We start from the raw sequence: 12,751 nt of genomic DNA, 5'->3' as shown, positions 1-12,751 counted from the left end.
AGATGCAGTTTCCTTCCTTAACCCTTTTAATGAGTTTTATTCCTGCTTTTGCTTTATCCAAGATCAGGCTCACTACTCCTGATGTAGAATATTTTGCTTCAGTCTTTTACCTGTTTGTATCTCTCTACTTTATATGTATTTCTTGTAAACAACATATTATAGGATTCTGTTTTTTAATCCCTTCTGCTCTTGACTTCAGTTTTATAGGAAAGTTCATCCCAATCATATTTATAGTTAAGATGACCAATTCTGTACTGTCCTAAACATTGTCTTTCCCCATTTTTACTTTTCTCTTTCCTTTCTTTATTCCTCTTCAATATTTATCCCATTCCCCTTTAAATTTTCATTTAAATTTGACTGCTTATGGTGCTTTCACCTTTATTTGAGAAATCTGAAATTTGACTATGATAGTCCTTGGAGATTTTATCCTGGGGTTTCTTCCTGGAGGAGTTCTATATATTCTTTTTTTTAAATTTAATTAATTTATTTATTTTGAAATTTACAATTTCCCCCCTCATCTTGGTTCCCTCCCAAACCCCCACAGAAGGCAGTTTCTTAATCTTTACATTTTTTCCATGGTATATATTCATCTAAGTTGAATGTGATGAAAGAGAAAAACACTCCCAGGTATTTTATATTGTCTGAAGTTACTTTGAATGGGATTTCTCTTTCTAGCTCTTTGTTGCATCTTGCTAGTCATATATAGAAATGTTGAGGATTTATAAGGGATTATTTTATATCCTGTGACTTTGCTAAAGTTGCTAATTATTTCCAGTAGTTTTTTTATATGATTTGGGGGGATTTTTCTAGGTATATTATCTTGTCATCTGGAAAGAGTGAGTTTTGTCTCTTCCTTCCCAATTCTAATTCCTTCAAATTCTTTTTCTTCTCTTATTGCTAAAATAATATTTCTAATAAAATATTTAATAGTAATAGTGATAATGGACATCTCTGTCTCACCCCTGATCTTACTGGGAATGCCTCTAGCTTATCCCCATTGCATATACTGTTTGTTGATGGTTTCAGATAGATACAGCTTATTATTCTAAGAAACAGTCCATTTATTCCTATGCTCTCTAGTGTTTTTAGCAAGAATGGGTGCTGCATTTTGGCAAAACTTTTTCAGCATCTATTGATGTAATTATATTATTTCTGATAGGTTTGTTATTGATATAATAAATTATATTAACAATTTTCCTAATATTGAAACAACCCTGCATTCCTTCAATAAATCGGACTTGGTGATAGTGTATTATCCTAGTGATTACTTTTTGTAATTCTTGTGCTAAGATTTTATTTAAGAATTTTGCATCTTTATTCATCAGGGAGTAGATCTATAACTTCCTTTGTTTTGACTTTTCCTGGTTTAAGTTCAGCACCATATTGGTATCATAGAAAGAGTTAGGAAGAGCTCCATCTTCACCTATTTTTCCAAAGAGTTTATCAAGGATTGGAACCAAATGTTCCTTAAATGTTTGATAGAATTCACTTGTGAATCCGTCAGGTCCAGGAAATTTTTCTTAGGGAGTTCAATAATGACTTGCTGAATTTCTCTTTCTGAGATAAGGTTGTTTAGGTATTTAATCTCCTCTTCATTTAACCTGGGCAACTTATATTTTTGTAAATATTTGTCCATTTCACTTAGATTGTCAAATTTGTTGAAATAGAGTTGGGCAAAATAATTATGAATTTTTACTTAAATTTCCTCATTATTGATCATGAGTTCACCTTTTTCATTTATTATACTAGCAATTTGGTTTGCTTCTTTCTTTTTATTAATCAAATTAAGCAGAGGTTTATCAATTTTATTGGTGTTTTTATAAAATCAACCCTTGTTTTATTTATTAGTTCAATAGTTTTCTTGCTTTTGATTTTATTAATTTCTCCTTTAATTTTTAGAATTTCTAATTTGATATTTAATTGTGGGTTTTTAATTCATTCTTTCTCCAATTTTTTAGCTGCATGCTTAGTTCATTGATTTCCTCTTTCTCTAATTTATTCATGTAGGTATTTAAAAATATAATATATCCCCTGATAGCTGCCTTGGCTGTATCCCATAAGTTTTGGCATGTTGTTTCATTATTGTCATTATCTAGGGAGAAATATTTAATCCTTTCTATAATTTGTTGTTTTTCTACTCATTCTTTAAAATGAGATTATTTAGTTTCCAATTAGTTTTAGGTCTATTTCTCCCTGGCCCATTATTGCACATGATTTTTATTGCATTATGATTTGAGAAAGATGTGTTCTCTATTTCTGCCTTTCTGCAATTGATTATTCACTTTTTATGCCCCAGTACATGGTCAGTGTAAGTGCCATGTGCTGCAGAAAAAGAAGTATATTCCTTTCTATCCCCATTCAGTTTCCTCCATAGGTCTATCATGTCTAGGTTTTCTAAAAATCTATTTACCTCCTTAAACTTCTTTCTTGTTTGTTTTATGGTTAGATTTATCTAAATCTGAGAGCAGGAGGTTGAAGTCTCCTACCAGTAGAATTTTGCTCTCTATGTCTTCCTGTATCTCCTTCAACTTCTCTAAGAATTTGGATGCTCTACCATTCGGTGCATACAGATTTAGTACTGAAATTACTTTATTATCTATGGTACCTTTTAGGTGGTTATAGTTTCCCTCCTTTTAATGAGATCTATTTTTGCAGCTGCTTTGACTGAGATAAGGATTGCTATCCCTGCTTTTTTTCACTTCAGCTGAAGCAAAATATATTTTGCTCCAACCTTTTACCTTTACTCTACATGTATCTCTCTGCTTCAAATGAGTTTCTTATAAGCAGCATATTGTAGGATTCTGGTTTTTAATCCATTCTGCTATTCACTCATGTTTTAAGGTAGAATTCATTCCATTCACAGTCAAAGTTATAATTAGTAACTCTTTAATGCTCTCCAATATCTTCCCCTGTTTGTATTTTTCCCCTTTATTCACTTTATCTATATTACCAGTATTTTGTTTCTGAATGCCAGGACCTTTGTTGTGTTTCTCCCCATATCCAACCCCTCCCCTTTCTTTCCCCTTTCCCTTTGCCCCTTCTTCCTTCCCTTCCTTCAGTTACTTCCTCTTTTCTTCCTCGCTCCCCTGTGTATTCTTTCAAACACTATTTTGTCTTCTTGATCTAGCAGATTTGGATAATTTTCCCTTGTAATTTCCTGAAAGATATTTTCCAGGCTATTTTTTAATCTAAGTTTTCTAGTAAACTAATATATAAATTTTGTGTATTTTCCAGGATCTATTTTCCAGATTGTTTCTTTTTCCTAAAATGTATTTTATATTTTCTTCATTTTTTTCAGCTTTTTGTTTGATGGATTCTTGGTGTCTCATAAATTCATTGTTTTCTATTAGTCCAATTCAGCTTTTTAGGGTTATGTTTCTTTTTCCAGTTGGTTAAGTTTAGTTGGTTATTTTTACTTTTAAAGGTGTTGATTTCTTAGATCAATTTTTCATAATTTTCCTCCAAGATTCTCATTTCCTTTTTTCCATTCTTCTTCTTCTTCTTCTTCTTCTTCTTCTTCTTCTTCTTCTTCTTCTTCTTCTTCTTCATAGTAGCTTTCTATGATTACTGCTCTTTTAGCTTTTGTGCTCATTTTTATTATTTGAACTCTGCTTCTGGGAAATAGGGAGTGTAGACCCAAGCTTCTTATGCTGGGGCTGGGGTCTGATCCCTGGCTTATCACTGGTAAAGATGTTGCCTATGCAGCCCATCTGTTGCCTATGCAAAGATTTGTTTCCTACTTCATGTCCAGGCTCTGCTTATGCAGTGGTTTATTTCCAACCCATTCTGTATGTTGCCCCAGTGGTCCCAGGGTTCAGAATTTGTTTGGGGCTGGGATCCTTCCTGCTGACTTGCTATCTAGCTGCCAGGACTTGTGTTGTAGTCTAGCTGCTGGGACCTGGACTACAATATGACCAAAAGTCTCTCACTGGCTTTCCTGCTCTCCTGCATGGCTAAGCTTTACTTCCTCCTTTCTCCTCAATAGACAAACCTTCACTGAAGAACCTTCATGATGACTACAGTTGAAAATTTGTTTCAAACTTTTCTTTTTTTGGTGGGACCTGTAGCAGATATCTGTGAATAGGCTTCATTCAACATTGGGAGGGAGAAAAGCATGCATGCCAGCTTCGCACTACCATGCTTGGCTCCTCATCAGAAATTTCAAGATTATGACCCTTTTTCCAGCAACAATGTGGTATACTGCAATTACAGTCAGAGAGCATGGTTTTGAATTATTTTTTAACTACTTATTATCTGTATGACCCTGAAGAAATCAATTACCTTCTCTGGATTTTCACTTCTTTATCTTTAAAGTGAATGAGTTAACGTATACTGTCTTTAAATACTATCCAGCTCTAAATCTGTCATGATGATAGGGTATGGTGAAACAAGTGGTGACTCTAGACTCAGAGGACTTGGCTCATATCTTACCTCTAATATAATTTAAGTGACCTTGATCAAGTCATTAAACATCTTTTGGTTTCAGTTTTCTCATCTGTAAATTGTGATCATGGAAAAGACTAGTCTCTGATTTCTACTCAGACTTTGAATTGAAGATGATGGTGATGATGGTGATAAAGTTTTCTGACATAATACTAAATGAAAACTAGAAAGGAATTCTTCATCAAGAGGCAACTGTACTACTAGACTTGAGATTGGGGGGAAAATAAATCCTTAGAATGGTTCGTAATTTTAGTCATTTATGAGAAGCTTCAAGTGAATTCCAAAAGAAAGGATTTCAGAGATCACCAGGATCAAGGATTTTGTTTCAGTTACTAAGGGCTATGATATCTCAAAAACATTTAGGTTGTAATAAAATTGTATAATTTGTGTGTGGGGGGGAATATCTTCTTTGGCAGCCCATCAACAGATTGGGAATTTAATGTATTCAGGGCGATCAGATGATTTACTCTGCAGATCTTTCTAGATGATCCCAAGATGCCATTTGTTTTTAAATCACAATAATATGGCTATTTATGAGTAAATGAAAAGGATGAGGATAGTATTATTGAATTAGTCCATTTGATTTATGCCCCTATCATTGACTCATATTTTCAATGTTTTCTTTATGTTATAGATACCATGTGCATTATTATGAAGACCTTGATGTTCCAGGGTGATTAAAGTAATTCCTACCATGACTAATTTTGAAAATAAGACCAAAAGAAAACAGTCCCTCCTCTATGGAAAACTTGACTTTGGGGAGTCACTCCAACAATTCATGAGTGTCAAAGGAAATAATAGAACAACCAATTCTGAATATATAAAAAGCTCAAATATCTATTTTCATAGAGGTTATATTTGTCCAGTTCACCACAAATCCTGAGGGTAGACAAGGGCAGTTTTGCAGAATATATGAGAGAAAAGTTACAATAATATCCTTAATTTTAAAATAATTTTTTTCAAGATGGGTCAGTGTTTAGGAGTTAAGGACTAAGGTTGATGCAACTTAAGTGTATACAAAGCTGAAAGTTATCATGGACACAGAAATGTTAAATAAAGGATTATTAAACTTGAGACCCACCAGGAAGTTTGAAAGCAATTATCTGATGACAAAGGAAAGATACAAAACAAAGGAAGGTTGCAGCTTGTGGGTGGGAATTAAGTTTTATGTTAAAAGGCTTCTGAGATCCCTGCCAAGGACAAGGTTCTGATGATTATTATTCAGTTTGCTCTAACTGCCTAAAGCTCATTACTTTCCAGAAACAGTACATACAGAAACTATAAATAGGGCTCCATTTAAAAATGTTTAACTACATTTCTGAGTTGCATATCCAGAATAGTTTAAAAAGAGAAGCACTGATGTTTGAGACTGTAAATAATCTTTAAAAATATTCATAGATAATAGCTATCTGGGGAGTAACATAGTTAAGAAAGAATCTCTTCCAGCAGTTTGAAAGGGGAAAGAGCATAACAATGGCCTGCCATAGAGGGGGCAATTATGCATTATAGAAGTCTGTAGACCCCTAGTGATTCAATTGACCATGTAGACTGGATTGAAGAAGATTAAACTTAAAAGTATCTCAAGTCTCTTCAAAATGCTAATAGTTAACCATTTGCCTTCACATACTTGGTTTAGGCCTTCTCAAGGTCCTGAATGATGCTTCCCTGAGAGTCTTTGCAATAGGGAGTTTTTATTCCCTCTAATAATGGGTCTGAGATCATTAAATCATGAGTTCACACACACACACACACACACACACACACACACACACACACACACACACACACACATATATATGGAGAGAGAGAGACAGAGAGAGAGACAGAGAGAGAGAACTGGAAAGGACTCTAGAGCTCATTGAGGCCAGCCTTGAAATATAAACTTGAGCTCTAATAAGGGGCACATTAATAGTTGGATTGGAAGTAGTGGATGGGGCTTCAGTAAGGGTTTCTGTATTGTAATCTCCTGACTTTTTTCTTACCCTGTCTTTTTCCAGTGTGCCAGGAAGAAGTAGCAATTACTTCCTTGCTCAATAATCTCTGACAAATGCCTAATATTCCTAGGATAAACTATAAAGTTCTGTGTCAATGTTCTGAAAAATTTGGCTTCAGATTCACTTTCAAAGGCTACTGAAGATAGAGAGATACTATGTATAAAGATATAGTTCATATATTGAAGATGGAATCCTATATGTATTAAAAGATATACAGTTATGCCCATAGAAGACATAATGAATTAAAAAATAAGAAAATAGATGAAAGACAAATGAATAACAAATAAATTTTTCTATCTACCTATCTTTGCTTTTACTAAATAATTAATGGTTTCCTGAGACCCTATATCAGAGTCATCCTCATATCCCATTCCCACTATTACATGGATCAGACAGTTTTGTTGTTGTTTTGATTTATTTTATTTTGTTTTTCCTTAAGAGATATCAAAGCTGTTCAGGGCAACTCATGACCTAAAGAAGTTATGAAAAAGTTGTGACTCCTTTGATAAAAAACTTTGGTGACTTCCCCACTACCTAAAAGCAAAATCTTAGCCTACCCATATGGTTTCAGGGCTCTTTAGACTTCGCAGAGTCACTAAACTCTACATTTTTGATACTATTTTGTCAGATAAAAGTGTGAGGGATATCCGTACCCCAAACCAATTTGGCACACAAAATCATTCATTGGAGTGGCTAAGTGACCTTTCGCTCAATGAACTAGAACATTCTTGTTTTATTACAATATAATTTCAAACTCAAAGAAACAGGAGACTGAGCTGAGTCAGATTTGGTCAGCTTGCTACAAAGGAATAATAATCTCTCTCTCTCTCTCTCTCTCTCTCTCTCTCTCCCCTACATACCCTTTTCTCTCTTGATATGTTTCTTCTCCCCTCCTTCTTCTAACCTCAATCATAAAGGGAGAATATCCCTTTAGACTTTATTTATTTTTTTTAGGTTTTTTTGCAAGGCAAATAGGGTTAAGTGGCTTGCCCAAGGCCACACAGCTAGGTAATTATTGGCTGAGACTGGATTTGAACCCAGGTACTCCTGACTCCAGGGCCCTTTATCCACTGTGCCACCTAGCCACCCTCCCCCCTTTATACTTTAAGGGTAAAACCTTTCACATTTCATATCACAAGATGAAAATTAAATTATTAGCTATTGGTAGATAATTTTCAAAATGGCATAAGAATGAAAATAGCAATAGTTAGAGTACAGAAAGCTTATATAGTGGCCACATTTGTTTAACAGCTAAGAATTGAAAAGATTTATCTTTCATTTTTCTCTTTCCCTTTATTTCAAAGAAAGGAGAAGGAAGCAATCATCTGTCAGTTAAAGCAAAAGACAGAGTGGGGGTGTGATGGGATGGCTAAGAGTGGGCTTTTGGCTAGGCTCCTATTAATGGGAAGGTGGGTGGGAAACAAGTGGGCCCAATTTCCCAGGCTGTCCAATTTTTTTCTAATCTATTTTATTCATCTTTATCAATTCACTAGTTGTTAGGAAAAATCACACTTTTAAAAAACGTCATATTTCATTTATTTTCTGTGAAGTAGAGAACTGTTGTATATGGTTGTTAGTGATCTGTAATTCCTCTAGAGAACTGCTTGATAATAATTTTTGAATATATTCATTAGTGATTTTTTTCCCATTATATAATTGTTAGTTACTTAACTATCTTAGTCATAATATCCTTATCAGAGATATTTACTCAAAGTCTTCTTTTACTTTTAATCCCAATGCTTTTTAACTTTTTCCATCTATATAAATTTTGCTTATACAGTTTTCCCAATTATATATATATTTCCTCATATATCACAAGAAATTGTATATTTCTGGATCTTTTCAAAGCTGTGTTTTCTCATCTCTCACAAGTGGTTGTCTAGTTCTGGAATGTTTCAAAGCAAATTTTCTCATATAGCATAAGAAATTGTATAGTTCTTTAAGGAAAAATAAAGTAAGTTTGAAAGATGGCTATGAAGTTAGGAATGTCACTTGGAAAGTCCAGGATATCTAGCTATCAATATCTCCCTTTCAGCTTCTTCAGAGTGATATTAAAGAAACAGATAGAATTTAAGGTTGAAACTCTGTCACTAGAGAAATTGATAAAAAATTGAAGGGCAATCCAGACAGAAGTAAACTGATCTGGAACATGGGAAGTAGGCACAGAGAGGAGAAAAGGAGTTTGTTTATCACATAATTGTGTTAATGCACTCTGTTGTATGATAGTAAAAAGGACCCTGATGGTATAGGACTCTGAATCTCAGAGATCTAGCAGGGATTAGACTCTGGATTTGAAAATCAGTACATGAAATCAGGTGATTTACATAGGCACCAAAGAGGCACTCACTTCTTCCTCTTTCTCATTCAAAAACAAAGAAAAACAAAAAAAGAAAAAGAGAGAGAATCCAAGTCCTGGAACATAGCCCCCAGATCAGGAATTAAGGCAGAAAAAAAATGAATAAAGAGAAGACACCCAGAAATACCCAGAAATCTAAACTCAAAGAGATAACAACTCTTCAATAATTAGTTATTCAAAAGGTAAGGAGGAAGGATTTTCCAAAAGGACTATATGACTCCCTTAGAATAAATTAAATAATTGGTATAAATTAAATGAAGTATTGAGGAAAGAAACAGCAGGATAAATAGCTCTATGGGGGCTATTGATTTTCAGCAATGCCTCAATTCCTATGTGACTGTCTATAGATGCTACTCTCCACACTGTATTTTCCTTATGCAAAAGTGTTGCTGTTAAATGTAGCAAAGGGTTCTCCATGGGAGAACAAGAACAATTACTTATTTTTATCCTTCCTGCTTGAAGACAACCAAAATGTCATCATGATTTTGGGTTCATGTATAGTGTTATCATCTATGACTGATCAGACTCATGAGTTTGGAAGGTTTTACCACAGGTTGGGTATAAATAGTATGTTTGGCCATTTGGGAGGGAGATTTCTCTAAATTTGTTCATTTCACATTTCTTTTGTGTTATTTAAATTCTATTTTGCTCTTAGAGTATAATGTATGGCTTGATGTGAGCATGCCATGCTAAATGTTCTTGTGACCAGTGTCTCCCATGTCTCATAATCAATAAAGTTCTTCAGAGGGACCTTGAAAGTGACCCTTATCATTTCTTCTGACTTGTTTGTGAGTGCTTGCCTCATGTAAGTTCTCTGTAAAAGAGTATTTTAGACAAAAAAATTACTTAAAACATACTTTAGCAATCACTATAAGTCCCAAATCAGAAGAATGAAGAAAGAACAACACATAAAGTAGCTGCATCAGCAACTGACTTGGGGAAAGGATCAAAATGAGAAATTTTCAGAATCATCGGTACTCCTGAAAATCCTGAAATAAAACAATACAATTAGACATATTTAAAATTATAAAAATAAAAACTACTGTTTTATTAGAACTGGCAAAATGTAAATAAAGAATCCATAAATAATTTTATGAAATAGACTTTGAGAGACGGAGTCAAGAAAATGTTTTAAAGGCAAAAACCCAGTCAAACTCTCCAAACAGTCCCCTTTAAACCATACATTGCCTATTCTTCAACCCTTTCTGAAGCCTGATGTTTTCAAGTGTTCTGTCCCAAAGCAGCAAATGCAGTGCTATAAACTAAGTCTCTGAAAGATGCCAACTCCTTTCCTGGTCCACTATTGCCTGCTGTGTTTCTGGCTCAACTTTCCCTCCAATTGGCAAGTTCCTACTCCAACAAGGACTCTAATCTCTCAACATTAATTCTTCTGGAATTCATTTTGTCTTGGGATCACTGTTTTGATGGAATGAATATTTGGCCTGGAAAAGATGAATCTGTGATCAGTCCAGCCCTCTGTACCACAAATTGTCTTCATCACTCTCATAGTCTATCTCTTCTCCTTACAATCACATAGTGTATTACATGCCAATTTGCTGCAGGGTACATCTAGAAAGTTTTATTGCATTTAGGTAAATGGAAGACAGTGTTTGTGATGAGAGCATCATGAGATACATAAATATTCAGTAGTAGGTGACCATTGCATTGCTGTTTCCAACTCCATTCCTCCCTGCCATGTCTGGTAGTCTGATCGTACTCTAGCATTAAAGTCATCCAGAGTTATAAACTTGTCCTCTTTTGATATATTAATGATAATGCTCTCCAGGCCTTCTTAAAATTATTCTTTGACTTCATAGGGTTTGTCATGATGGTAGCATAGGCCCTGATGATAGTGGTGTGGTGCTTTCCTGAAAGTAACAATCTCATTGTCATGAGTATGTCATTCATTCCTTTTGTTTGGTATACAAGTTTGTTGACTGGATTAATTTTGATTGTAAACCTAGACCAGCTCCCTTTCACTATGAACTCTCCAGAAAAACATGTATCCATCTCCAATTTCAGTATGCTGGCCTTCACTTTCCAACCTAGTTTTGCTAAGGGCTGTTATTTGTATAGGATATCTGTTGAGTTCTCTTGCAACAAAAGCTGTTAGTCCTTCAGGTCTTTTATTTCTTGTGCTGTCTAAGAGTGTGCACACATTTGATGCACCGATGGTGAGTAGAATCTTCTTTGAAGATTTGTACATTTTTTTGAGATTTGAGAGATGGAGTCAAGTCAAGGGTGGGCTCCCTGCCTGCTGCAGTAATCAGGTCAGGTTTGGGTAAGCAATTTTTTAGGGCAGCTTTTCTAGTCTCCTCCCCTCATCAGGAGGTGAATGATGCAATTCTTAAAAGGTTTCTCAGAGACTCAGGGGGCTGTTGAATGAATCCCACCTGCTTCCAATGAAGAGATGACTCTATGCCCTGAGTTGATAGTATGCAGGATTGTGATTCCACCTCCCAGTGTATCTGCACCTGCTGCTTCATCACTGAACTGAAGTCACAGTACTTTGAGATGGATAAAAATTGTATAATGATGTGGGTGATGTCTTTTGATTTATGTGTAAATAGATTTAAGTATGGTAGAGTTGCACAAAGTCAGCCTCATTCTCTCTTCCAAAGTTATCATGGTCCATTGGCAAGACAGAGTCAAGATAGCTGGTGATAGAAGGAATTGTTCCTCCTAATGGAAGATTTCACATACTTGGGGTAGACAATTAGTTCCAATAGCCATGAAGGATATTGGTTAGACATTGAAGATACCAAGGTTATACACTGCATCTAAAGCTATCAGCAGCTCACAGATGAATTTGAGACACTTTCAGTTAACCTCAACCTGGTTTAGCCCATCTGCTGAAATGGTTTACCAGGATGTAGCTGCTATGCATTCTACAGTTTCTTGGAGTCACAGGTGAAAGTTAAGTGGTTCATGTGGACATCAAAGGTGGAAAGGAACCCTGAAAAGCATTCAGCAGCCAACATAAAGGAGGTATTAGTCTTTTTGAACACACCCTACACACTAGCTTTGGCAGTAGACCTTGGAGGTAGCCAAGATGGCAACAACAGCAGGTTCAGGAGCTTTCAGATCAGAGATATATTGGGGGGGGGGGGGGGTGCTTAGACAACTGAACAGAAAGATATTAAAGGGAACCCCTTTGCTGTACTTAACAGCAACACTTTTGCCCATATAGGGAAATAGAGTGGAGAGTAGCATCTATAGACAATCACATAGGAATTGAGGCATTCGTGGAAATCAAAGGTAGAGGGGAACACTAGGCTTTGCATTTGGATTACAGTAGGGGACCTATCAGATATTTCAGAACCAAGAGGACTGCCAGTACTTGGGACCCTTTTTATGTAAAACCAAAGTTAAGACAAAGAGGGCAAAGACCACACCTCTACCAGTATAATATCACTTTGGAAATATCAAAAAAAATCCCCAACCAAATAAACAAACAAAAATCTTGCAGATCCTGAGAGCTAATTCTGACCAAATCAGCACAAAAAAATCTATAGTGTGGGTCAGAGCCTCCCCACCAAAAAGTGAGCATTATCCAACTATAAAGCCAAAAAATGTTAAAAAAAATTAAACAGCAAATGACAATAGATAGATATATAGATGATAGATCAGTGAATGAATGAACAATAAAGCAAAAAATTAACCCAACAAATAAAATAATGACTATAAAAGCTATTACAGTGACAGAAATTCCAAGACATAAAAGAAGACAACAATGTAAAAACAGCTACAGTCATAAAATCAAAGAAAAATGTTAATTTTATGAGTCCATCATTGATTCCTAGAGGTGTTACAGAGATCATAGTGGTAAAAAGGAAAAAATAAGGGAAACATGAGAATGATGCAATAAAATTAGGAAAAGAAAATTAATAGTTGTAAAAAAGGCAAAAAAACTAAAGAAAATTCCATCTCAAAACAACATCAATAAAATAGAATTGGC

This window comes from Macrotis lagotis, chromosome 3 (assembly GCF_037893015.1).
Source record: "Macrotis lagotis isolate mMagLag1 chromosome 3, bilby.v1.9.chrom.fasta, whole genome shotgun sequence".
Lineage (NCBI taxonomy): Eukaryota > Metazoa > Chordata > Mammalia > Peramelemorphia > Peramelidae > Macrotis > Macrotis lagotis.
The sequence above is the reverse complement of the archived record's forward strand: the minus strand, read 5'-3'. Positions refer to the sequence as shown.